Source organism: Hyla sarda, unplaced genomic scaffold (assembly GCF_029499605.1).
Source record: "Hyla sarda isolate aHylSar1 unplaced genomic scaffold, aHylSar1.hap1 scaffold_511, whole genome shotgun sequence".
In the NCBI taxonomy this organism is placed as follows: domain Eukaryota; kingdom Metazoa; phylum Chordata; class Amphibia; order Anura; family Hylidae; genus Hyla; species Hyla sarda.
In genome coordinates, this window is record NW_026610522.1 from 48,714 (window position 1) to 76,328 (window position 27,615).

At 44.8% G+C, this 27,615-nt stretch overlaps 7 non-coding genes and 2 pseudogenes across 7 annotated transcripts; all 9 read left to right on the top strand.

The window, feature by feature from the left end:
- Positions 1–93: 93 nt before the first annotated feature.
- Positions 94–284, top strand: LOC130337992 (U2 spliceosomal RNA). The gene has a single exon (XR_008878772.1). It is a non-coding gene; the product is annotated as a U2 spliceosomal RNA (small nuclear RNA).
- A 2,092-nt stretch (positions 285–2,376) lies between these two features.
- LOC130337993 (U2 spliceosomal RNA) lies at positions 2,377–2,567 on the top strand. The gene has a single exon (XR_008878773.1). It is a non-coding gene; the product is annotated as a U2 spliceosomal RNA (small nuclear RNA).
- Positions 2,568–4,655: 2,088 nt separating this feature from the next.
- Positions 4,656–4,873, top strand: LOC130337981 (U2 spliceosomal RNA; annotated as a pseudogene).
- A 5,390-nt stretch (positions 4,874–10,263) lies between these two features.
- On the top strand, positions 10,264–10,449 carry LOC130337964 (U2 spliceosomal RNA). The gene has a single exon (XR_008878763.1). It is a non-coding gene; the product is annotated as a U2 spliceosomal RNA (small nuclear RNA).
- A 2,087-nt stretch (positions 10,450–12,536) lies between these two features.
- Positions 12,537–12,727, top strand: LOC130337995 (U2 spliceosomal RNA). Its single transcript, XR_008878775.1, has one exon. It is a non-coding gene; the product is annotated as a U2 spliceosomal RNA (small nuclear RNA).
- A 2,094-nt stretch (positions 12,728–14,821) lies between these two features.
- LOC130337997 (U2 spliceosomal RNA) lies at positions 14,822–15,012 on the top strand. The gene has a single exon (XR_008878776.1). It is a non-coding gene; the product is annotated as a U2 spliceosomal RNA (small nuclear RNA).
- Positions 15,013–17,103: 2,091 nt separating this feature from the next.
- LOC130337998 (U2 spliceosomal RNA) lies at positions 17,104–17,294 on the top strand. The gene has a single exon (XR_008878777.1). It is a non-coding gene; the product is annotated as a U2 spliceosomal RNA (small nuclear RNA).
- Positions 17,295–24,550: 7,256 nt separating this feature from the next.
- Positions 24,551–24,721, top strand: LOC130337975 (U2 spliceosomal RNA; annotated as a pseudogene).
- Positions 24,722–26,797: 2,076 nt separating this feature from the next.
- On the top strand, positions 26,798–26,988 carry LOC130337999 (U2 spliceosomal RNA). The gene has a single exon (XR_008878778.1). It is a non-coding gene; the product is annotated as a U2 spliceosomal RNA (small nuclear RNA).
- Positions 26,989–27,615: the final 627 nt, after the last annotated feature.

Here is a 27,615-nt window from a genome sequence, read left to right on the forward strand (position 1 = left end):
GTGTGCATGGAAAATTGTCTGGCAGCCTCCCTGACAGCAAGCAGTGATAGTGCCCATGAAGGGCACCTTGTTGGGCCCGCCCCTTTCACGGTTATCGCTTCTCGGCCTTTTGGCTAAGATCAAGTGTAGTATCTGTTCTTATCAGTTTAATATCTGATACGTCCCCTATCTGGGGACCATATATTAAATGGATTTTTGAGAACGGGGGCCGATTTCGAAGCTTGCTTCCGTCGCCCTATGCATTGACCCGATATGGCAGTATCTTCGGGTACAGTGCACCACCCCCTTACAGGGTTAAAAAGAAAGATTCCTACTTTCATTGCTACCTGCTTGCTGGCTAGCCAGCTAGCCAGCCCTGTGGGCCTTGCTGCTGCTGCAGCCAAAAAACAAAAGGTGGTGCTGCTGCTGCTTCTGCTGCTTCTGCTTCTGCTTGTGTCTGGCCGCTGTTGGAGCGTCCAGGCACAGGACTTCTGCTGCTGCTGACTAAATGGCCTCCTTAATTGGATCATTTGAGTAGCCAGCACACCTGTGCAGGTAGGGCATGACATGATAGGCAGCTGCCTTGATAGCGGGTGGGTGCTGAATGTTCCTAATTGACAAAATAAGATTAATGCTTATGAAGAAATATAAAATCTCATCCCTTCCCCAATATCGCGCCACACCCCTACCCCTTAATTCCCTGGTTGAACTTGATGGACATATGTCTTTTTTCGACCGTACTAACTATGTAACTATGTAACATAACATGGGGGGGGGGGGGTCTCCTGGCTGTTCACACAGGTGTGTCATTGCTGTACATTGACCATGCATTGCTTCTGTGGTATTGCAAAGGCAAAGACAAATGCTTCCAGCCATCCATTGCACTAATGGATTGGTCATCAGCTGGCTGTCTATGTCCCGCATCAATATAGACCAAAGTACAGAGGGTTAGGCTATGCTATTGTGCACCTACCTGATGCATCAGAAGGTGCGAGGCCCTTGCTAAATTCTGTGCACAGACTTTGAGATCTATACTTTAGACTGTATCTAAACCTGCTCCAACATGGACTGACATTCTGGCCTACTTTCAGCCGATGCGACTTGTCTGTCGCTGAACAGTCGCTTTTTATGTATTCAGCACCTATGTATAATGTTGTAAAAATGCTCTAGAAGCTAAAGTCGCAGAAATGTCACACATATTTGGCCTGCAACTTTCTGTGCGACAAATTCAGACAGGAAAAATCAGTATAAATCCTTAGAAAATTATCCCCCAGTGTCTCCATCTGCTGGCGGTATTGAATAAGCATTGCTGCACTGATGGGGTATGCATTAGACGAAAAAAAAGAAGAAAAAGAAGAATAATACGCCCAGAAAAGAGGCGAAAAGGAGAAAAACGTAAAAAAACGTGAAAAAAAAGTAAGAGGAAGAGAAGGGAAAAAAAGGTGGAAATGGGTTTAAAAGTGATTTCGGCGGAGAAATATATATATATATATATATATATATATATATATATATATATATATACGCGCACACACACACATATATATAAACGTATTCTCCGTTGAGATATTGCAGCCGCTGCTGTGTCCAGGCCCAGGAGCCTTAGCACTGTGCTGTGATGTCACTCAATACCACTGACATCACTAGGTGTAAACAACATCTCTCCTTTGCTGTGTATGTGACTATGGAGCTGTTTGGTGATGTCGTCTATTATGGCCTTCATAGAAGCAACAGAAGATTGTTGCATCCATCTAGAACCCTCAGAACTACAGTGCTATGATGTCACTCACTTCCACAGGCCTTGCAGAGTGTAAACAACAACAACCCAGCTTTGTTGTGTATGTAACCATAGGGATTTGTGATGTCACCTAGAACCTTCACAGCAGCGACAGCTTTATGAGGAGCATCAGCACTGCTCTGCCTGAGCAGAACCATCACCGCCATAGGTTGTCAAATAACCCGGGTTTAACCCACACAGGTAAGTCCAATGGGGTGCAGGCATGTCCTCTATGCTTACAGCTTCCCGTGGGTGTTGGTTTGATACCGTTTGGGGACAGCCAAGGAGGCATCTGCAGGCAACAAAGGTAGGTGTGTGCTTGTGTGTGTGTTTCCTATGCAGATCCTAAGCCCAGTGTCACATGCAAGTAGGAGGAGTAAGAAGGGTTCCTGGCAAATCCGGGTTATGGATTGCATTTAAAAAGGCCCAGTGGGAGTGCAATGGGCCCCTGTCTTGCTGCTTAGCAATAATGGTATGGGTTTAGGTTCTGCTGTGTGTACTGGTGGTTGACTGCCCCCCAGCCCAGAGTGTGCATGGAAAATTGTCTGGCAGCCTCCCTGACAGCAAGCAGTGATAGTGCCCATGAAGGGCACCTTGTTGGGCCCGCCCCTTTCACGGTTATCGCTTCTCGGCCTTTTGGCTAAGATCAAGTGTAGTATCTGTTCTTATCAGTTTAATATCTGATACGTCCCCTATCTGGGGACCATATATTAAATGGATTTTTGAGAACGGGGGCCGATTTCGAAGCTTGCTTCCGTCGCCCTATGCATTGACCCGATATGGCAGTATCTTCGGGTACAGTGCACCACCCCCTTACAGGGTTAAAAAGAAAGATTCCTACTTTCATTGCTACCTGCTTGCTGGCTAGCCAGCTAGCCAGCCCTGTGGGCCTTGCTGCTGCTGCAGCCAAAAAACAAAAGGTGGTGCTGCTGCTGCTTCTGCTGCTTCTGCTTCTGCTTGTGTCTGGCCGCTGTTGGAGCGTCCAGGCACAGGACTTCTGCTGCTGCTGACTAAATGGCCTCCTTAATTGGATCATTTGAGTAGCCAGCACACCTGTGCAGGTAGGGCATGACATGATAGGCAGCTGCCTTGATAGCGGGTGGGTGCTGAATGTTCCTAATTGACAAAATAAGATTAATGCTTATGAAGAAATATAAAATCTCATCCCTTCCCCAATATCGCGCCACACCCCTACCCCTTAATTCCCTGGTTGAACTTGATGGACATATGTCTTTTTTCGACCGTACTATGTAACTATGTAACATAACATGGGGGGGGGGGTCTCCTGGCTGTTCACACAGGTGTGTCATTGCTGTACATTGACCATGCATTGCTTCTGTGGTATTGCAAAGGCAAAGACAAATGCTTCCAGCCATCCATTGCACTAATGGATTGGTCATCAGCTGGCTGTCTATGTCCCGCATCAATATAGACCAAAGTACAGAGGGTTAGGCTATGCTATTGTGCACCTACCTGATGCATCAGAAGGTGCGAGGCCCTTGCTAAATTCTGTGCACAGACTTTGAGATCTATACTTTAGACTGTATCTAAACCTGCTCCAACATGGACTGACATTCTGGCCTACTTTCAGCCGATGCGACTTGTCTGTCGCTGAACAGTCGCTTTTTATGTATTCAGCACCTATGTATAATGTTGTAAAAATGCTCTAGAAGCTAAAGTCGCAGAAATGTCACACATATTTGGCCTGCAACTTTCTGTGCGACAAATTCAGACAGGAAAAATCAGTATAAATCCTTAGAAAATTATCCCCCAGTGTCTCCATCTGCTGGCGGTATTGAATAAGCATTGCTGCACTGATGGGGTATGCATTAGACGAAAAAAAAGAAGAAAAAGAAGAATAATACGCCCAGAAAAGAGGCGAAAAGGAGAAAAACGTAAAAAAACTTGAAAAAAAAGTAAGAGGAAGAGAAGGGAAAAAAAGGTGGAAATGGGTTTAAAAGTGATTTCGGCGGAGAAATATATATATATATATATATATATATATATATATATATATATATATATACGCGCACACACACACATATATATAAACGTATTCTCCGTTGAGATATTGCAGCCGCTGCTGTGTCCAGGCCCAGGAGCCTTAGCACTGTGCTGTGATGTCACTCAATACCACTGACATCACTAGGTGTAAACAACATCTCTCCTTTGCTGTGTATGTGACTATGGAGCTGTTTGGTGATGTCGTCTATTATGGCCTTCATAGAAGCAACAGGAGATTGTTGCATCCATCTAGAACCCTCAGAACTACAGTGCTATGATGTCACTCACTTCCACAGGCCTTGCAGAGTGTAAACAACAACAACCCAGCTTTGTTGTGTATGTAACCATAGGGATTTGTGATGTCACCTAGAACCTTCACAGCAGCGACAGCTTTATGAGGAGCATCAGCACTGCTCTGCCTGAGCAGAACCATCACCGCCATAGGTTGTCAAATAACCCGGGTTTAACCCACACAGGTAAGTCCAATGGGGTGCAGGCATGTCCTCTATGCTTACAGCTTCCCGTGGGTGTTGGTTTGATACCGTTTGGGGACAGCCAAGGAGGCATCTGCAGGCAACAAAGGTAGGTGTGTGCTTGTGTGTGTGTTTCCTATGCAGATCCTAAGCCCAGTGTCACATGCAAGTAGGAGGAGTAAGAAGGGTTCCTGGCAAATCCGGGTTATGGATTGCATTTAAAAAGGCCCCGTGGGAGTGCAATGGGCCCCTGTCTTGCTGCTTAGCAATAATGGTATGGGTTTAGGTTCTGCTGTGTGTACTGGTGGTTGACTGCCCCCCAGCCCAGAGTGTGCATGGAAAATTGTCTGGCAGCCTCCCTGACAGCAAGCAGTGATAGTGCCCATGAAGGGCACCTTGTTGGGCCCGCCCCTTTCACGGTTATCGCTTCTCGGCCTTTTGGCTAAGATCAAGTGTAGTATCTGCATTTGGTCTGGTCGGAAGGTGTCTGTGGTACCCCGCTTCTCGGCCTTGGGGGATTGTCTCTCCTTACGGAGGGACTTCACCCCCTTGCTGCTATTGGGGAGCGGGCTTAGTCCACAGACAACGGGTTGCGATCCCCCTGTCTCTGGGACCTTGTGTCTCAGAAGGCATTTTCGGTACGTTGAGCGTTACCTGTAGCTTCGGAAGCACCTAGGGTACCCCCGACCTCTGCCTTGGGTAAGGGTTCCGCTTTTATAGCGGGATTCCGAGCCCCTGCTGCTATTGGGGAAGGGGCTTAGTCCCTGGGTGTGGAAGATGCCGTTCTCCTGGGCTTTCCCCTCTGGGGAAATGTCGATGCGAAATACCATCCGCATAGAGGTGTCGGAGAGCCATCGTCAGTTGAAGAACCTCCGCTTCATTGCGGAGGTGATTCTTCTTGACTACTTCCGCCTCAATAGGGAGGACATCCTGTGTCTAAATGACCAGGAAAGCCGTGGCCTGTATACCGTCACCTTCACGGCCACGGCGTGTTGCGATAACATCTATGCAACCTTGTCTGGTGCGGACCAGAGGGACGATCGACTCGACGGTCTTTCGTTCCAGTTCCTCTATGGTGAGGAACATATACCGTTGGTGGTGGCTATGCACAGCCCTCATGTGACCACGGAGGATATAGCCACTTTTCTTCGGCGATACTGCGAAGAGGTGCGATTCGCAAACAAAATCTTGAACTCCGTGCGGTTCTGGAACGGCAAGAGGAAGTTCTGGGTCAAGCTCCGTAAGGATCCCGGTGGTATTGGGGGTCTTTGCCATCCGCCCCCAAATTTTGCCATCGGGAGAGTTCGGGGCTTCCTGTTCTATCCTCAAATGCCTATGTATTGCCGAAATTGCTTGAGGTTTGGCCACACCCAGGAGACCTGCGGCACGGAGCGTGTGATTCGCTGCAATAGGTGTGGCCAAGAAGGTCACATAGCCTCAAGATGTAGCCATTCGATAAGGTGCAACCTCTGCGGAGAGGAAAATCACGATTTTAATTCCTGTCCCCATAAAGCAAAAACTACGATGGGTGGGTCAAGGCTGGGCCCACCCAAAGAGGGGACAGGACAAAAGACGTCCTTTTTTAAGATGCCCAAACCCCAGATGGCAGGTACTGATGGGTCCAGGCCCAAGACCTCTGGTGCTCCATCGGGGGGCCCACCGGTGGTAGTGCTAGGGGGAGGCCATGGGGATTCCACGAAGCCCGGGCGGGTGATCGAGTTTACTGCCCGGGAAATTGAAAGACGTCGATCGACTTCCTACCTGGCTCAAGAGCCCGCCGAAACTTCTGAAGGGGGCTCAACTGTGGCGGGTGGCAGCCGACGGGCCTCGGTGGGGGCAGAGGTGGACCCAAAATTGCAGCATAAGCCAGGTACTGGCTTGGCCCAGGGTCGCCCTGCTCCGGACGAAGAGGCCCCGGTGAAAGCCCGCCGGAAGGGGAGCCAGGTGGCCAGGTCTGAGCCTGGTCCTGTTACTCCGCCTATACAGGACAGGGCCAAGAAGACAAGTGGCGCCAAACCAGGGTTTGCTGCCCCGCCAGCAGTGGACCCGGTGGGTAAAACTGGCCATCGTCGATCGATGGGGAAGTTGGAGCAACAGTCCTCAGCAACGCTTGCTGGGGAACAAGCGATGAAAACTTCCCAAGGTAGCGGCAAAGGTTCCGGAAAAGAGGCCTCACAGGCCCCTGTGCAGCAGTTCCAGTCGTCAAATGATGAAAGAAGACGCAGATCCATCAGCCGGGGGCCAGAGATTACATCGAGTGAGAGCAACACAGAGGATATGGACAGCAGTGTGACATTTAAAAGACAAAGAGAAGAAGAAGAGGAAGACATTCAAAGGAAAGCGGCGTGCCGTAGTTCGGATGAGAGCGAGCTCAGGGTCGGGGCATCATCGATCTCAAGCTCCGACCCTCAGAACATCAAGGAGCTGATGACCCCGCAGGCGGGGGATGACGGTACGCAGCTTATTATTGACTTTGATTCTCCAAGCACGGACTCTCCATAAACTATGCCTATCCCTGTAAAAATTGCCTCACTCAATGTGAGGTCCTTAAAGAGCCCTGATCGCAGGGCTGCTTTATTTTCTTATCTAGAGACATGTGACTTTGACCTTTGCCTGCTACAAGAATGTGGAATCCCTAGTAAAATGGACTATAAAGACTTAAAAGAAGACTGGAAGCTGGGCCCATCCATATGGTCCGGTGCAAATGACTGTCGTTCTGTGGGTGTTGGGCTGCTCTGCCGAGGCCAGTCCTTTTCTATTCATACAGTAACTGAGATTGTGCCTGGCAGAGCTCTTTTAATTCATCTATATTTTAATGGACTTTTAATTCGTGTTTTAAATGTGTATGCCCCTCCTGATAAACAGGAGCGGGCAGAACTATTTGAAATTTTACCACTGTTTTGTGTTGGGTCTTCCCCCCTGCTGGTGGGAGGTGATTTTAACTGCATACGTGATGGGGAACACCGGCAGGGTGGGGATATTAATCGTAAAGACCGCACTTCTTACCTGCTTAAAAATTTTATTGATGATTTTAATTTGAAAGATTGCTGGAAGGATCTCTTGCCGGAGGACCCGGGCGCCACATGGTCCAATGGAAGAGTGAGCTCCAGAATCGATTTTATTTTTTCCTCTAGAGCTTTTAAACCCCTGAAATGCACGCTCGAGCAGAATATCTTCTCTGATCATAAGCTCCTCTTGGTGGGCCTGGAGCTAGAGGGGGAGCAAAAAGCAAAAAGGGGCCTCTGGAGATTAAACACCACACTCCTAGAGGACCCTGAGATAAAAGAGGAGTTTGTGCGGACCTACCAGTGCTGGCAATCACAAAGAAAACCCCACGAGCCTATGCTGCACTGGTGGGAGGGCACCAAATCTAAAATCAGATTTTTTTTTATCAAAGCAGGTAAGAAGAAGGCAAAAATGGAAAAACAGTGGTTTTATGTTCTTAACATGCGTTTAAATGTACTTTTTAAATTGAAAGAAGCTGGTATGGATGTAGAAAATGATATTTTAAACCTTAAAACTGAAATAAAACATGCCATAGAAAAGAAAGGGAAACAAATCATTTTTAACTCACATGTGCAGCACCTGGAGGAGGGCGAGAAATGTTCCCGTTTCTTTTTTAAAAAAGTGATGAATAGGAGGGATATCATCCAAAACCTTGAGGGTGAATCCACTCCAAAAGGCATGTTAGATGCAGTTTTTAACTTCTACCAGCTTCTTTTTAATAAGAAAGATCTTAATCCATCCTTTTTAGAACATGTTCTTAATTCCCTTGATTTTAAGCTAGATGTTTTAGACCAGGAGGTTTTATCCCGTGATCTTAACTTAGATGAACTTTTATTTGTTTTTAAAAGTTTTTCTAGTGGGAAGGCCCCTGGGGAAGATGGTTTACCCATCAAATTTTATTTAGCTTTTTGGGATATTTTAAAGGATGATATGGTTTTATTGTATAAAGAAACTTTTATTGTTAATGAACTTCCCCCTTCCTGGAGGAGGGGGATTGTATCATTACTTTTTAAAAAGGGTGAAAAGGATATGCTAAAAAATTGGCGCCCCATCACACTTTTAAATGTCGATTATAAAGTTTTAGCCAAGTTATTAGCTGTCCGTTTTAAACCTTTTATTCATAAATTAATTCACCCAAATCAGGTTTGTGGGGTACCTGGAAGGTCTATAGCTGAATCCCTAAATATTTTAAGAGATGTTTTATGGTATTTTAAGGATAGAAATCAAACTGTAGCAATTTTATCCTTAGACTTTGAAAAAGCCTTTGATAGGGTCTCCCATGAATACCTGTTTTTAGTTCTTAAAAAGATGGCAGTGCCTGAAACGATTTTAAGCCGAATCATGCTTTTATACCGATCCTGTTTTAGTCAAGTCTCTGTTAATGGCTTTTTAACCAGCGGTGTTCCTCTTTTATCAGGTGTCAAACAGGGCTGCCCCCTGTCCCCACTCCTTTTTATTTGCGCAATCGAACCACTGATGGCCCTCCTCAGAAAAGACCGGGTAGTAAGAGGCGTACCGATACCTGGTGGAGGAGGGACCCATCTAAAGGTGTTGGGGTACATGGATGATGTCACCATACTGTGCCCGGACTCTCCATCCATGAGGGGGGCATTGAGGAACACCAGCTATTTCTGCGAGGTCTCTGGTTTTAAGCTAAACACATATAAATGTGACTGTTTTTATATTGGCTCCTGGGATTCATCCATCACCCCAGGAGTCACAATGCAACAGGATCAAATTAAAGTTTTAGGTATTGTTTTTAACCAGGTCAATGATGGGAGCCCTAACTGGGATTCAGCTATAGCTAAGATGGAGAAGAAGATTTTAATGTGGAATCTTAGAAACCTTACCATGGAGGGGAAGATTTTAATAATAAAAATGGTTTTACTCCCTATTATGCTATACATTGCCATGGTATTTCCTCCATCTATTTTATACATTAAAAAAGTAACTAGAATTGTTTTTACTTTTTTATGGGGTTCAAAAATGGAGAAATTAAAGCGTGATTTTATGTACAAAAGTAAAGATAATGGCGGGAAAGATGTTCCTAACCTTTTTACTTTCTTTTACATAAAGTATTTCTGTTTCTGTTTTAAAATTATTAAATCCGATGGCATTTTTAGCTGCTTTTTAAGGTACGCTGCGGGCATGGTTTTTAAAAGATGGTTGCGCATCCCTCTGAACGCTCCGGTGCTTCTGTGTCCCCCAAAACATTATGTGGTGTTGGAAAAGACAGTCAGGCTCCTAGGTCTCCAAGATTTGGAGCCTGACATACTGGGGGACCAGAGAAAGGTATCAAAGGTCCTCAGGCGGAGTGAGGTTACCCTGGCAGTGTCCAATTTCACACAGGCAAGATCCAAAAAGGTATGGCGGAACGTGTACGGGAAGTTTCTGGCGAATGTACACAGGGATCTTGCCTGGGCAATCGTCCACCAGTGCCTCCCTACTCGTGAGTTCCAGCACAGGCGAGGACTGGTGGCGAGAGCCAAGTGCCCGAGAGATGGCTGCGGAGTGGACGAAACGGTGCTGCACATATTTTGGAACTGCCCTTTTGCACGGGAGCTTTGGAGGAAGGTAGGCCCACTTTTGAAGTGGGCCTGCGGCCTAAAAGATTTTAATCACGAATGTGTCTTTTACGGTCTTTTTAACTGCCCCAATTTTAAACAGCAGATGATCTGCTGGATGATTATTAATTGTTTTAAAAATGCCATCTGGAAAGTTAGGAACATCTTACTTTTTAAACATGATTTTATTGATGTTAAAAACTGTATAAAGCTGGCCCTGAGTGAGATGTACATCTATTACCTAAGAGACAAGAAACAGTTGGGGGCCAGCGAGGCAGCATCCATGTGGTGTCTGCCTCTATGGAACGAAATAACAGTATAATCAGTTTTTTATGACATTTGTATAATGTTTTATCCTGCCGTTTTTATTTTTTCTCCTTTTATTACTGGTTTTATTATTTGTATTTTAAAACTTTTGTGAACCTTTTATTATTTAGCATTTTAAATTTTGTATGGTTTCTTATTTATTCAATAAAATTTTGTTGAAACCTTATCTGTTCTTATCAGTTTAATATCTGATACGTCCCCTATCTGGGGACCATATATTAAATGGATTTTTGAGAACGGGGGCCGATTTCGAAGCTTGCTTCCGTCGCCCTATGCATTGACCCGATATGGCAGTATCTTCGGGTACAGTGCACCACCCCCTTACAGGGTTAAAAAGAAAGATTCCTACTTTCATTGCTACCTGCTTGCTGGCTAGCCAGCTAGCCAGCCCTGTGGGCCTTGCTGCTGCTGCAGCCAAAAAACAAAAGGTGGTGCTGCTGCTGCTTCTGCTGCTGCTGCTTCTGCTTGTGTCTGGCCGCTGTTGGAGCGTCCAGGCACAGGACTTCTGCTGCTGCTGACTAAATGGCCTCCTTAATTGGATCATTTGAGTAGCCAGCACACCTGTGCAGGTAGGGCATGACATGATAGGCAGCTGCCTTGATAGCGGGTGGGTGCTGAATGTTCCTAATTGACAAAATAAGATTAATGCTTATGAAGAAATATAAAATCTCATCCCTTCCCCAATATCGCGCCACACCCCTACCCCTTAATTCCCTGGTTGAACTTGATGGACATATGTCTTTTTTCGACCGTACTAACTATGTAACTATGTAACATAACATGGGGGGGGGGTCTCCTGGCTGTTCACACAGGTGTGTCATTGCTGTACATTGACCATGCATTGCTTCTGTGGTATTGCAAAGGCAAAGACAAATGCTTCCAGCCATCCATTGCACTAATGGATTGGTCATCAGCTGGCTGTCTATGTCCCGCATCAATATAGACCAAAGTACAGAGGGTTAGGCTATGCTATTGTGCACCTACCTGATGCATCAGAAGGTGCGAGGCCCTTGCTAAATTCTGTGCACAGACTTTGAGATCTATACTTTAGACTGTATCTAAACCTGCTCCAACATGGACTGACATTCTGGCCTACTTTCAGCCGATGCGACTTGTCTGTCGCTGAACAGTCGCTTTTTATGTATTCAGCACCTATGTATAATGTTGTAAAAATGCTCTAGAAGCTAAAGTCGCAGAAATGTCACACATATTTGGCCTGCAACTTTCTGTGCGACAAATTCAGACAGGAAAAATCAGTATAAATCCTTAGAAAATTATCCCCCAGTGTCTCCATCTGCTGGCGGTATTGAATAAGCATTGCTGCACTGATGGGGTATGCATTAGACGAAAAAAAAGAAGAAAAAGAAGAATAATACGCCCAGAAAAGAGGCGAAAAGGAGAAAAACGTAAAAAAACGTGAAAAAAAAGTAAGAGGAAGAGAAGGGAAAAAAAGGTGGAAATGGGTTTAAAAGTGATTTCGGCGGAGAAATATATATATATATATATATATATATATATATATATATATATACGCGCACACACACACATATATATATAAACGTATTCTCCGTTGAGATATTGCAGCCGCTGCTGTGTCCAGGCCCAGGAGCCTTAGCACTGTGCTGTGATGTCACTCAATACCACTGACATCACTAGGTGTAAACAACATCTCTCCTTTGCTGTGTATGTGACTATGGAGCTGTTTGGTGATGTCGTCTATTATGGCCTTCATAGAAGCAACAGGAGATTGTTGCATCCATCTAGAACCCTCAGAACTACAGTGCTATGATGTCACTCACTTCCACAGGCCTTGCAGAGTGTAAACAACAACAACCCAGCTTTGTTGTGTATGTAACCATAGGGATTTGTGATGTCACCTAGAACCTTCACAGCAGCGACAGCTTTATGAGGAGCATCAGCACTGCTCTGCCTGAGCAGAACCATCACCGCCATAGGTTGTCAAATAACCCGGGTTTAACCCACACAGGTAAGTCCAATGGGGTGCAGGCATGTCCTCTATGCTTACAGCTTCCCGTGGGTGTTGGTTTGATACCGTTTGGGGACAGCCAAGGAGGCATCTGCAGGCAACAAAGGTAGGTGTGTGCTTGTGTATGTGTTTCCTATGCAGATCCTAAGCCCAGTGTCACATGCAAGTAGGAGGAGTAAGAAGGGTTCCTGGCAAATCCGGGTTATGGATTGCATTTAAAAAGGCCCCGTGGGAGTGCAATGGGCCCCTGTCTTGCTGCTTAGCAATAATGGTATGGGTTTAGGTTCTGCTGTGTGTACTGGTGGTTGACTGCCCCCCAGCCCAGAGTGTGCATGGAAAATTGTCTGGCAGCCTCCCTGACAGCAAGCAGTGATAGTGCCCATGAAGGGCACCTTGTTGGGCCCGCCCCTTTCACGGTTATCGCTTCTCGGCCTTTTGGCTAAGATCAAGTGTAGTATCTGTTCTTATCAGTTTAATATCTGATACGTCCCCTATCTGGGGACCATATATTAAATGGATTTTTGAGAACGGGGGCCGATTTCGAAGCTTGCTTCCGTCGCCCTATGCATTGACCCGATATGGCAGTATCTTCGGGTACAGTGCACCACCCCCTTACAGGGTTAAAAAGAAAGATTCCTACTTTCATTGCTACCTGCTTGCTGGCTAGCCAGCTAGCCAGCCCTGTGGGCCTTGCTGCTGCTGCAGCCAAAAAACAAAAGGTGGTGCTGCTGCTGCTTCTGCTGCTTCTGCTTCTGCTTGTGTCTGGCCGCTGTTGGAGCGTCCAGGCACAGGACTTCTGCTGCTGCTGACTAAATGGCCTCCTTAATTGGATCATTTGAGTAGCCAGCACACCTGTGCAGGTAGGGCATGACATGATAGGCAGCTGCCTTGATAGCGGGTGGGTGCTGAATGTTCCTAATTGACAAAATAAGATTAATGCTTATGAAGAAATATAAAATCTCATCCCTTCCCCAATATCGCGCCACACCCCTACCCCTTAATTCCCTGGTTGAACTTGATGGACATATGTCTTTTTTCGACCGTACTAACTATGTAACTATGTAACATAACATGGGGGGGGGGGGGGGTCTCCTGGCTGTTCACACAGGTGTGTCATTGCTGTACATTGACCATGCATTGCTTCTGTGGTATTGCAAAGGCAAAGACAAATGCTTCCAGTCATCCATTGCACTAATGGATTGGTCATCAGCTGGCTGTCTATGTCCCGCATCAATATAGACCAAAGTACAGAGGGTTAGGCTATGCTATTGTGCACCTACCTGATGCATCAGAAGGTGCGAGGCCCTTGCTAAATTCTGTGCACAGACTTTGAGATCTATACTTTAGACTGTATCTAAACCTGCTCCAACATGGACTGACATTCTGGCCTACTTTCAGCCGATGCGACTTGTCTGTCGCTGAACAGTCGCTTTTTATGTATTCAGCACCTATGTATAATGTTGTAAAAATGCTCTAGAAGCTAAAGTCGCAGAAATGTCACACATATTTGGCCTGCAACTTTCTGTGCGACAAATTCAGACAGGAAAAATCAGTATAAATCCTTAGAAAATTATCCCCCAGTGTCTCCATCTGCTGGCGGTATTGAATAAGCATTGCTGCACTGATGGGGTATGCATTAGACGAAAAAAAAGAAGAAAAAGAAGAATAATGCGCCCAGAAAAGAGGCGAAAAGGAGAAAAACGTAAAAAAACGTGAAAAAAAAGTAAGAGGAAGAGAAGGGAAAAAAAGGTGGAAATGGGTTTAAAAGTGATTTCGGCGGAGAAATATATATATATATATATATATATATATATATATATATATATATATACGCGCACACACACACATATATATAAACGTATTCTCCGTTGAGATATTGCAGCCGCTGCTGTGTCCAGGCCCAGGAGCCTTAGCACTGTGCTGTGATGTCACTCAATACCACTGACATCACTAGGTGTAAACAACATCTCTCCTTTGCTGTGTATGTGACTATGGAGCTGTTTGGTGATGTCGTCTATTATGGCCTTCATAGAAGCAACAGGAGATTGTTGCATCCATCTAGAACCCTCAGAACTACAGTGCTATGATGTCACTCACTTCCACAGGCCTTGCAGAGTGTAAACAACAACAACCCAGCTTTGTTGTGTATGTAACCATAGGGATTTGTGATGTCACCTAGAACCTTCACAGCAGCGACAGCTTTATGAGGAGCATCAGCACTGCTCTGCCTGAGCAGAACCATCACCGCCATAGGTTGTCAAATAACCCGGGTTTAACCCACACAGGTAAGTCCAATGGGGTGCAGGCATGTCCTCTATGCTTACAGCTTCCCGTGGGTGTTGGTTTGATACCGTTTGGGGACAGCCAAGGAGGCATCTGCAGGCAACAAAGGTAGGTGTGTGCTTGTGTGTGTGTTTCCTATGCAGATCCTAAGCCCAGTGTCACATGCAAGTAGGAGGAGTAAGAAGGGTTCCTGGCAAATCCGGGTTATGGATTGCATTTAAAAAGGCCCCGTGGGAGTGCAATGGGCCCCTGTCTTGCTGCTTAGCAATAATGGTATGGGTTTAGGTTCTGCTGTGTGTACTGGTGGTTGACTGCCCCCCAGCCCAGAGTGTGCATGGAAAATTGTCTGGCAGCCTCCCTGACAGCAAGCAGTGATAGTGCCCATGAAGGGCACCTTGTTGGGCCCGCCCCTTTCACGGTTATCGCTTCTCGGCCTTTTGGCTAAGATCAAGTGTAGTATCTGTTCTTATCAGTTTAATATCTGATACGTCCCCTATCTGGGGACCATATATTAAATGGATTTTTGAGAACGGGGGCCGATTTCGAAGCTTGCTTCCGTCGCCCTATGCATTGACCCGATATGGCAGTATCTTCGGGTACAGTGCACCACCCCCTTACAAGGTTAAAAAGAAAGATTCCTACTTTCATTGCTACCTGCTTGCTGGCTAGCCAGCTAGCCAGCCCTGTGGGCCTTGCTGCTGCTGCAGCCAAAAAACAAAAGGTGGTGCTGCTGCTGCTTCTGCTGCTTCTGCTTCTGCTTGTGTCTGGCCGCTGTTGGAGCGTCCAGGCACAGGACTTCTGCTGCTGCTGACTAAATGGCCTCCTTAATTGGATCATTTGAGTAGCCAGCACACCTGTGCAGGTAGGGCATTACATGATAGGCAGCTGCCTTGATAGCGGGTGGGTGCTGAATGTTCCTAATTGACAAAATAAGATTAATGCTTATGAAGAAATATAAAATCTCATCCCTTCCCCAATATCGCGCCACACCCCTACCCCTTAATTCCCTGGTTGAACTTGATGGACATATGTCTTTTTTCGACCGTACTAACTATGTAACTATGTAACATAACATGGGGGGGGGGGGGGGGTCTCCTGGCTGTTCACACAGGTGTGTCATTGCTGTACATTGACCATGCATTGCTTCTGTGGTATTGCAAAGGCAAAGACAAATGCTTCCAGCCATCCATTGCACTAATGGATTGGTCATCAGCTGGCTGTCTATGTCCCGCATCAATATAGACCAAAGTACAGAGGGTTAGGCTATGCTATTGTGCACCTACCTGATGCATCAGAAGGTGCGAGGCCCTTGCTAAATTCTGTGCACAGACTTTGAGATCTATACTTTAGACTGTATCTAAACCTGCTCCAACATGGACTGACATTCTGGCCTACTTTCAGCCGATGCGACTTGTCTGTCGCTGAACAGTCGCTTTTTATGTATTCAGCACCTATGTATAATGTTGTAAAAATGCTCTAGAAGCTAAAGTCGCAGAAATGTCACATATTTGGCCTGCAACTTTCTGTGCGACAAATTCAGACAGGAAAAATCAGTATAAATCCTTAGAAAATTATCCCCCAGTGTCTCCATCTGCTGGCGGTATTGAATAAGCATTGCTGCACTGATGGGGTATGCATTAGACGAAAAAAAAGAAGAAAAAGAAGAATAATACGCCCAGAAAAGAGGCGAAAAGGAGAAAAACGTAAAAAAACGTGAAAAAAAAGTAAGAGGAAGAGAAGGGAAAAAAAGGTGGAAATGGGTTTAAAAGTGATTTCGGCGGAGAAATATATATATATATATATATATATATATATATATATATATATATACGCGCACACACACACATATATATAAACGTATTCTCCGTTGAGATATTGCAGCCGCTGCTGTGTCCAGGCCCAGGAGCCTTAGCACTGTGCTGTGATGTCACTCAATACCACTGACATCACTAGGTGTAAACAACATCTCTCCTTTGCTGTGTATGTGACTATGGAGCTGTTTGGTGATGTCGTCTATTATGGCCTTCATAGAAGCAACAGGAGATTGTTGCATCCATCTAGAACCCTCAGAACTACAGTGCTATGATGTCACTCACTTCCACAGGCCTTGCAGAGTGTAAACAACAACAACCCAGCTTTGTTGTGTATGTAACCATAGGGATTTGTGATGTCACCTAGAACCTTCACAGCAGCGACAGCTTTATGAGGAGCATCAGCACTGCTCTGCCTGAGCAGAACCATCACCGCCATAGGTTGTCAAATAACCCGGGTTTAACCCACACAGGTAAGTCCAATGGGGTGCAGGCATGTCCTCTATGCTTACAGCTTCCCGTGGGTGTTGGTTTGATACCGTTTGGGGACAGCCAAGGAGGCATCTGCAGGCAACAAAGGTAGGTGTGTGCTTGTGTGTGTGTTTCCTATGCAGATCCTAAGCCCAGTGTCACATGCAAGTAGGAGGAGTAAGAAGGGTTCCTGGCAAATCCGGGTTATGGATTGCATTTAAAAAGGCCCCGTGGGAGTGCAATGGGCCCCTGTCTTGCTGCTTAGCAATAATGGTATGGGTTTAGGTTCTGCTGTGTGTACTGGTGGTTGACTGCCCCCCAGCCCAGAGTGTGCATGGAAAATTGTCTGGCAGCCTCCCTGACAGCAAGCAGTGATAGTGCCCATGAAGGGCACCTTGTTGGGCCCGCCCCTTTCACGGTTATCGCTTCTCGGCCTTTTGGCTAAGATCAAGTGTAGTATCTGTTCTTATCAGTTTAATATCTGATACGTCCCCTATCTGGGGACCATATATTAAATGGATTTTTGAGAACGGGGGCCGATTTCGAAGCTTGCTTCCGTCGCCCTATGCATTGACCCGATATGGCAGTATCTTCGGGTACAGTGCACCACCCCCTTACAGGGTTAAAAAGAAAGATTCCTACTTTCATTGCTACCTGCTTGCTGGCTAGCCAGCTAGCCAGCCCTGTGGGCCTTGCTGCTGCTGCAGCCAAAAAACAAAAGGTGGTGCTGCTGCTGCTTCTGCTGCTTCTGCTTCTGCTTGTGTCTGGCCGCTGTTGGAGCGTCCAGGCACAGGACTTCTGCTGCTGCTGACTAAATGGCCTCCTTAATTGGATCATTTGAGTAGCCAGCACACCTGTGCAGGTAGGGCATGACATGATAGGCAGCTGCCTTGATAGCGGGTGGGTGCTGAATGTTCCTAATTGACAAAATAAGATTAATGCTTATGAAGAAATATAAAATCTCATCCCTTCCCCAATATCGCGCCACACCCCTACCCCTTGATTCCCTGGTTGAACTTGATGGACATATGTCTTTTTTCGACCGTACTAACTATGTAACTATGTAACATAACATGGGGGGGGGGGGGGGGGGGTCTCCTGGCTGTTCACACAGGTGTGTCATTGCTGTACATTGACCATGCATTGCTTCTGTGGTATTGCAAAGGCAAAGACAAATGCTTCCAGCCATCCATTGCACTAATGGATTGGTCATCAGCTGGCTGTCTATGTCCCGCATCAATATAGACCAAAGTACAGAGGGTTAGGCTATGCTATTGTGCACCTACCTGATGCATCAGAAGGTGCGAGGCCCTTGCTAAATTCTGTGCACAGACTTTGAGATCTATACTTTAGACTGTATCTAAACCTGCTCCAACATGGACTGACATTCTGGCCTACTTTCAGCCGATGCGACTTGTCTGTCGCTGAACAGTCGCTTTTTATGTATTCAGCACCTATGTATAATGTTGTAAAAATGCTCTAGAAGCTAAAGTCGCAGAAATGTCACACATATTTGGCCTGCAACTTTCTGTGCGACAAATTCAGACAGGAAAAATCAGTATAAATCCTTAGAAAATTATCCCCCAGTGTCTCCATCTGCTGGCGGTATTGAATAAGCATTGCTGCACTGATGGGGTATGCATTAGACGAAAAAAAAGAAGAAAAAGAAGAATAATACGCCCAGAAAAGAGGCGAAAAGGAGAAAAACGTAAAAAAACGTGAAAAAAAAGTAAGAGGAAGAGAAGGGAAAAAAAGGTGGAAATGGGTTTAAAAGTGATTTCGGCGGAGAAATATATATATATATATATATATATATATATATATATATATATATATATATACGCGCACACACACACATATATATAAACGTATTCTCGGTTGAGATATTGCAGCCGCTGCTGTGTCCAGGCCCAGGAGCCTTAGCACTGTGCTGTGATGTCACTCAATACCACTGACATCACTAGGTGTAAACAACATCTCTCCTTTGCTGTGTATGTGACTATGGAGCTGTTTGGTGATGTCGTCTATTATGGCCTTCATAGAAGCAACAGGAGATTGTTGCATCCATCTAGAACCCTCAGAACTACAGTGCTATTATGTCACTCACTTCCACAGGCCTTGCAGAGTGTAAACAACAACAACCCAGCTTTGTTGTGTATGTAACCATAGGGATTTGTGATGTCACCTAGAACCTTCACAGCAGCGACAGCTTTATGAGGAGCATCAGCACTGCTCTGCCTGAGCAGAACCATCACCGCCATAGGTTGTCAAATAACCCGGGTTTAACCCACACAGGTAAGTCCAATGGGGTGCAGGCATGTCCTCTATGCTTACAGCTTCCCGTGGGTGTTGGTTTGATACCGTTTGGGGACAGCCAAGGAGGCATCTGCAGGCAACAAAGGTAGGTGTGTGCTTGTGTATGTGTTTCCTATGCAGATCCTAAGCCCAGTGTCACATGCAAGTAGGAGGAGTAAGAAGGGTTCCTGGCAAATCCGGGTTATGGATTGCATTTAAAAAGGCCCCGTGGGAGTGCAATGGGCCCCTGTCTTGCTGCTTAGCAATAATGGTATGGGTTTAGGTTCTGCTGTGTGTACTGGTGGTTGACTGCCCCCCAGCCCAGAGTGTGCATGGAAAATTGTCTGGCAGCCTCCCTGACAGCAAGCAGTGATAGTGCCCATGAAGGCCACCTTGGTGGGCCCGCCCCTTTCACGGTTATCGCTTCTCGGCCTTTTGGCTTCGATCCTGTGCGGTTTACCGGGCAGGGTAGGAGTCGGAAGGGGTGGTGATCGGGGCCCTCTTTTGCGGGGGGCCCTGGATTGTTACTGGGTTGCGATAGTGGGTATCTTAACCTGCAAAAATGAGCGGAGAGAGGACTCGAGGACTCGAGGATACGGTGCGGATTTACGTTCCTGGCGAACACCGGGGGACGATTGGATTGGATCAAGTTGTGCTGGAGATTCTTCGCAAGCTCCAGTACCTTCAGGTATGGCATGTAATCGCTATGCAAGACTTCCCTAGGCAAGGGATTTACGATATAACCTTTTATGATTCTGAGGTTTGCCAGAGGGTCTACATGGACTTAGAAGTGATGAAGAGGAGGAATGAGCCAGCTATAATGAGTAAGGTGAAAGTGGAGCCATTATTCATGAATATGTCTAAGGTTGTTATAGTCCATATGTACAACCCGAAGGTTTCGGATGAGATGGTGACCAATTTTTTGTACCGATATTGTGATGAAGTTAAATTTCTTGGAAGACTCAAGAACAGACATGGGTACTTTAATTGTAAAAGGAAATTTGTTGTAAAATTTAAAAAGGACGAAGGAATGGAAGAGGGAAGGAAGAGTATACCACAGGTATTTTCTATTGGAGGAGAAAGAGGTTTTTGTTTTTATGAAGGACAGTTGCAGTACTGTAGACGTTGTCACGCTTATGGACATGTACAGGAGTCTTGCCCTGAGCAAGGAGTATGCTGCAGGAATTGTGGGAAATCAGGTCACAACTCGGGTGAATGTACTGAGAAGAAAACGTGTGATATCTGTGGTAGTGAGGAGCATTTGGCTAGAGGATGCAGCTTATGGTATAGAAAGAAAATGAGCTATGCTGACGCGGCTGGAAATAGAAGAGAGGAAAGAGGAGAAAGGCCATTTCCACGTGTTTTTGGTGTGAATGCTGAGGTGACTCAGGTGATTGACGAGAACTCTGTAAAAGGGAGTGCAGCAGGTGTGACAGTGCAGCACATGAATACTCAGGAAAAATCTGGAAAAGGGGAGGAGGGTGACTCCACTGGTGTGCATTGTGAGGAGACTGGTGTTGGTGAAGAGTTTACTGAGGTCAGTAAGAAGAAAGCACGTAAAGGGAAAAAAGAGAAAGTGGTGGAGAGTGTGGAGACTGTGTGTAGGGAGGTTCCCCCATGTGAAGAAACAATTGAGGATTTTGAATGCCCAAACCCAGTGGTGGGGGAGGAGGAGGGGATGGAGTTTCAGGAGAATGAGAGTGAGAGATCCCTAACACCTGGGCAGAGGGTGATTAGTGGGGAGGAGAATGTAACATCTGAAGAGGAGGAGAAGGAGGAGGAGGAGGGGGAAGATGAAGATGAAGATGCAAATGGAGGCTTTCAAGGTAAAAGTAAAAGGTGTAAGAAAGGGAGTTGGTCAGGGGATCAGACGGATCCTGTGTATGGAGGTGAGAAAATGATGGACAGGGACTCTCAAGTGGGGTCGCCTGATTGCTATGGGATGCTGCTAAGGAAGGTTGAAGGTCAGAATACTAACTTCTAGTTAAAATGGATGTTAAGAAAATGGATTGCCTTCTTTCCTTTTTAATGGCATTGGTTGTGGCTACTCTTAATGTTCGGAGTATAGGAACAACCATCAGAAGAGCAGCAGTTTTTGATTTTTTGGAGAATGTGAAGGGAGATATATTTTGTTTACAGGAGTGTGCAATTAAGTCTGCACCTTATGTAGATGAATGGAAGAGAGGGCAGTCTTTTTGGTCTACATGCACAGAGAATAAAAATGAAGGTGTGGGGATTTTATTGTGTAACAGGGACATTAAAGTTTTAAATTGCCAAGTTTTAGTACCAGGTCGTTGTATGGTTTTAAATTTTGAGTTTTTAGGCCAGAGAATGAGAGTTTTTAATGCATATGCGCCAGCAGAAAAACAGGCACGTGTGTTATTTTTAGAGTCTCTTAAACTTTTTATTCCTGGTCGTGATGGTACTATTATTGTTGGTGATTTTAACTGCATTAGATCCGTCAATGATCGTGAGAGCTCTGCTAAGGTTAGAACTGATATTACTTCAAATGTTTTAAACCAAATTATTCAAGACTTACATTATTCTGATGTGGGACTGATGGTTAGCACTGATGAAAGATACACCTATATATCAGATAGTGGCCGCTGTAAATCCCGGATTGATTACATTCTTGTCTCTGAGGGGATTAAGGTGGTCCGGTGCAATCAAATGATGTCAACTTTCTCAGATCATAAGATGGTGTCGGCAGAAATAAGTATTGCAGAGTCCTTTCATTTTGGTAGAGGGCTCTGGAAATTAAATGTAAGTCTATTAGAAGATGAAGAAGTAATGGCCGGTTTTAAAGATTTTTTTTTATCTTGTACTTCTAAACAATCTGTTTTTAGTAATGTTTTAGCTTGGTGGGATTGGGCAAAAAGTGAGTTTGCTAAGTATTTTAAGTTCATTTGCATAAGGAGGGCACAAGAAAAGAGGAGGGGTTATGAAAGGCTTATCTCACGTTTAGAAACTCTCTTTAAGTTTAAACATGTTGGTGTGGAGGTGGAGGAGGAAATTGAGAAGGTGAAAATTGAGATGAAGAACAGGTTGTTGGAAAGAGGTAGAAATATTGTTTTTAAATCCAAAGTTCAACATTTGGAGGAAAATGAACAATGTACAAGATATTTCTTTAAAAAATGTTTTAATGCTAGGGGTGTTTTTAAGTCTGTTTTAACTCCTACAGGGGAAGTTGTTGGTGATGAGATGGTGAAGGAGATTGGCAGATTTTATGAAACACTTTTTAGTAATAAGAGCAGAGCCAGTGAGACGGAGATGAATGATTATTGTAATATTTTAGAGAATAATGTCCCTGAAGGAAAAAGTGCATTTTTAATTGAGGAAGTTTGTGAAGGGGAGATCAAGCAGGCTCTGGACAAGACAGCGAAAGGGAAGACACCGGGCTGTGATGGCCTCCCCTTTGAGTTTTATTCAGTTTTTTGGCATATTTTAAAGCAAGATTTTACACGGGTGGTGCAATATGTTTTTAACTCAGGTATTTTAGCGGAGTCTATGAAGAAAGGAGTTATTACCTTGATACATAAGAAAGGTGATGAAAGAGATTTGAAAAACTGGAGGCCGATCACATTATTGAATACAGATTATAAGATCATTGCAAAGATTGTGGCGAACAGGATGAGTGACATAGTTGAGCACCTTGTTGGAGAATACCAAGTTTGTGCAGTGCCAAATAGGAGAATAACTGATAATTTATTAGTTTTAAGAGACTCTATTTATTATAGTAATTTTAATAAGAATGCACTTTTTGTGGAATCCATTGATTTTGAAAAAGCTTATGACAGAGTTGCTCATGATTTTATGTTTATGGTTTTAAAGCATATGGGTATTCCTGAGAAGCTACTGTTTGTGATTAAAAGTTTTTATTATGGGGCAACAAGTCAGATTTTAGTCAATGGACATGTGGGGCCGGGTTTTAATATTTTATCAGGAGTACGACAGGGATGCCCACTCTCCCCAATTTTATTCATTTGTGTCATTGAGGCCTTGCTCAAAAATGTACAGAAGGACAAATGTGTGAGTGGTGTTTTTATCCCGGGAAGTAATGGAAGGAATTTGAAGGTTTTAAGTTACATGGATGATGTGGTTTTTACTTGCACTTCCCAAGCTGATCTTAACAGAGTGAATTTGCATGTAAAGATTTTTTGCTGTATTGCTGGTATGAAAGTCAATTGGGGGAAGTGCCAATTGAGTAATTTTGGAAAGCAAGGAAAAGTGGTGGTGGATGGCGTGGATGAGAAGGAGGATATTGAAGTGTTAGGGGTTGTTTTTGAAAAAAATCTAAAAGGAGGGAAAAGTCATGAAAAGTTGGAGGAGAAGATAGAGAAGAAATTATCTTTTTGGAAATTGAGAAACTTGTCCCTTAAAGGTAAAGTTCTGATTTTAAAGGCAGTAATTTTGCCACTACTATTATATACTGCAATGGTTTTCCCACCCGGCAAATTATGGACCAGAAGGATGACAAGGAAGTTGTTTATTTTTTTCTGGGGTTCAAAGATGGAAAAGATGAAGAGGGAGGAAGTGATGAAGAGCGTGAAGAAAGGCGGATATAATTTCCCGGATATTAATCTGTTTTTAAAGACTCATTACTTTCTTTTAATTTATAAAGTGTCTCAGTGCAATAATTGGGTGGCAGACAAGAGTAGGTATTTGGCAGGATGGTTGTTTTCCAAATGGGGCTGGTGTGAGAAGGATCTGAGGAGACCAATAGCGCAAGTTATACCTACCTTCTATGTGGTTCTCAGGTCTTTCAGTGATCAATTTGGTTTGAGTTCCCTGGGAAAACCTGAGAAAAAGAAAATTGAAAATGAAATAAGAAAAAATGAGAGATTATATGAAGTACCATTCTGCACTACTGCTCAGTCTGTGAAGATCTGGAATCTTTTTAATGTTAGAGGATTATCGAATAGACAGAGAGATGTAAACTGGATGACTTTTCATGGCTGCCTCCCAACCAGAGCTTTCCTGAATGGACGAGGAATAAGAGTGAGCGAGAAATGTCCAAGAGAGGGTTGTGGAGGCAGGGAGGATACAGTGCACTTATTTTGGAACTGTTTTTATGCAAGAGAATTTTTTATGCTTCTACAGAGGTTTTTTTCTGCAATCACGGGATATGTTGATTTTAATTTTGAGAAGATTTTTATTGGTCAGGATTTTAGCAGGAGAGAGGACACACGTGAAAGCTGGATTGTATTTTCTGTTTTTAAAGAAGTTTTATGGGATTCTAGAAACCTGCTTGTTTTTAAAAATGTGTGTATTTCTCCAAGGGAGTTGAAGAGACTTTTTTTTGGAAGGTTGTTTATTATTTTTCTATTTGACAAGAAGAGAATGGAAGAGGAAGAGGCTGAAAAGATTTGGAGATACAAGGAATGGAGAAAGTTGTAAGTATCCTGATCAAGGTTTTGAATTTGTGCTTCTCTTATAGTTTTCTTATTGAGATATTTTTCCGCATGATGTTTTTTCAGACTTTGTTTAGAAGTGATGAGTTTTGGTAGGTGACCTGATGATCGCTTGAACAATAGTCTGTAACTGAGGAAAAAAAAAAAAAAAAAGAAAAAAAAAAAAAAAAAAAAAAAAAATCTGTTCTTATCAGTTTAATATCTGATACGTCCCCTATCTGGGGACCATATATTAAATGGATTTTTGAGAACGGGGGCCGATTTCGAAGCTTGCTTCCGTCGCCCTATGCATTGACCCGATATGGCAGTATCTTCGGGTACAGTGCACCACCCCCTTACAGGGTTAAAAAGAAAGATTCCTACTTTCATTGCTACCTGCTTGCTGGCTAGCCAGCTAGCCAGCCCTGTGGGCCTTGCTGCTGCTGCAGCCAAAAAACAAAAGGTGGTGCTGCTGCTGCTTCTGCTGCTTCTGCTTCTGCTTGTGTCTGGCCGCTGTTGGAGCGTCCAGGCACAGGACTTCTGCTGCTGCTGACTAAATGGCCTCCTTAATTGGATCATTTGAGTAGCCAGCACACCTGTGCAGGTAGGGCATGACATGATAGGCAGCTGCCTTGATAGCGGGTGGGTGCTGAATGTTCCTAATTGACAAAATAAGATTAATGCTTATGAAGAAATATAAAATCTCATCCCTTCCCCAATATCGCGCCACACCCCTACCCCTTAATTCCCTGGTTGAACTTGATGGACATATGTCTTTTTTCGACCGTACTAACTATGTAACTATGTAACATAACATGGGGGGGGGGGTCTCCTGGCTGTTCACACAGGTGTGTCATTGCTGTACATTGACCATGCATTGCTTCTGTGGTATTGCAAAGGCAAAGACAAATGCTTCCAGCCATCCATTGCACTAATGGATTGGTCATCAGCTGGCTGTCTATGTCCCGCATCAATATAGACCAAAGTACAGAGGGTTAGGCTATGCTATTGTGCACCTACCTGATGCATCAGAAGGTGCGAGGCCCTTGCTAAATTCTGTGCACAGACTTTGAGATCTATACTTTAGACTGTATCTAAACCTGCTCCAACATGGACTGACATTCTGGCCTACTTTCAGCCGATGCGACTTGTCTGTCGCTGAACAGTCGCTTTTTATGTATTCAGCACCTATGTATAATGTTGTAAAAATGCTCTAGAAGCTAAAGTCGCAGAAATGTCACACATATTTGGCCTGCAACTTTCTGTGCGACAAATTCAGACAGGAAAAATCAGTATAAATCCTTAGAAAATTATCCCCCAGTGTCTCCATCTGCTGGCGGTATTGAATAAGCATTGCTGCACTGATGGGGTATGCATTAGACGAAAAAAAAGAAGAAAAAGAAGAATAATACGCCCAGAAAAGAGGCGAAAAGGAGAAAAACGTAAAAAAACGTGAAAAAAAAGTAAGAGGAAGAGAAGGGAAAAAAAGGTGGAAATGGGTTTAAAAGTGATTTCGGCGGAGAAATATATATATATATATATATATATATATATATACGCGCACACACACACATATATATAAACGTATTCTCCGTTGAGATATTGCAGCCGCTGCTGTGTCCAGGCCCAGGAGCCTTAGCACTGTGCTGTGATGTCACTCAATACCACTGACATCACTAGGTGTAAACAACATCTCTCCTTTGCTGTGTATGTGACTATGGAGCTGTTTGGTGATGTCGTCTATTATGGCCTTCATAGAAGCAACAGGAGATTGTTGCATCCATCTAGAACCCTCAGAACTACAGTGCTATGATGTCACTCACTTCCACAGGCCTTGCAGAGTGTAAACAACAACAACCCAGCTTTGTTGTGTATGTAACCATAGGGATTTGTGATGTCACCTAGAACCTTCACAGCAGCGACAGCTTTATGAGGAGCATCAGCACTGCTCTGCCTGAGCAGAACCATCACCGCCATAGGTTGTCAAATAACCCGGGTTTAACCCACACAGGTAAGTCCAATGGGGTGCAGGCATGTCCTCTATGCTTACAGCTTCCCGTGGGTGTTGGTTTGATACCGTTTGGGGACAGCCAAGGAGGCATCTGCAGGCAACAAAGGTAGGTGTGTGCTTGTGTGTGTGTTTCCTATGCAGATCCTAAGCCCAGTGTCACATGCAAGTAGGAGGAGTAAGAAGGGTTCCTGGCAAATCCGGGTTATGGATTGCATTTAAAAAGGCCCCGTGGGAGTGCAATGGGCCCCTGTCTTGCTGCTTAGCAATAATGGTATGGGTTTAGGTTCTGCTGTGTGTACTGGTGGTTGACTGCCCCCCAGCCCAGAGTGTGCATGGAAAATTGTCTGGCAGCCTCCCTGACAGCAAGCAGTGATAGTGCCCATGAAGGGCACCTTGTTGGGCCCGCCCCTTTCACGGTTATCGCTTCTCGGCCTTTTGGCTAAGATCAAGTGTAGTATCTGTTCTTATCAGTTTAATATCTGATACGTCCCCTATCTGGGGACCATATATTAAATGGATTTTTGAGAACGGGGGCCGATTTCGAAGCTTGCTTCCGTCGCCCTATGCATTGACCCGATATGGCAGTATCTTCGGGTACAGTGCACCACCCCCTTACAAGGTTAAAAAGAAAGATTCCTACTTTCATTGCTACCTGCTTGCTGGCTAGCCAGCTAGCCAGCCCTGTGGGCCTTGCTGCTGCTGCAGCCAAAAAACAAAAGGTGGTGCTGCTGCTGCTTCTGCTGCTTCTGCTTCTGCTTGTGTCTGGCCGCTGTTGGAGCGTCCAGGCACAGGACTTCTGCTGCTGCTGACTAAATGGCCTCCTTAATTGGATCATTTGAGTAGCCAGCACACCTGTGCAGGTAGGGCATTACATGATAGGCAGCTGCCTTGATAGCGGGTGGGTGCTGAATGTTCCTAATTGACAAAATAAGATTAATGCTTATGAAGAAATATAAAATCTCATCCCTTCCCCAATATCGCGCCACACCCCTACCCCTTAATTCCCTGGTTGAACTTGATGGACATATGTCTTTTTTCGACCGTACTAACTATGTAACTATGTAACATAACATGGGGGGGGGGGGGGGGGTCTCCTGGCTGTTCACACAGGTGTGTCATTGCTGTACATTGACCATGCATTGCTTCTGTGGTATTGCAAAGGCAAAGACAAATGCTTCCAGCCATCCATTGCACTAATGGATTGGTCATCAGCTGGCTGTCTATGTCCCGCATCAAT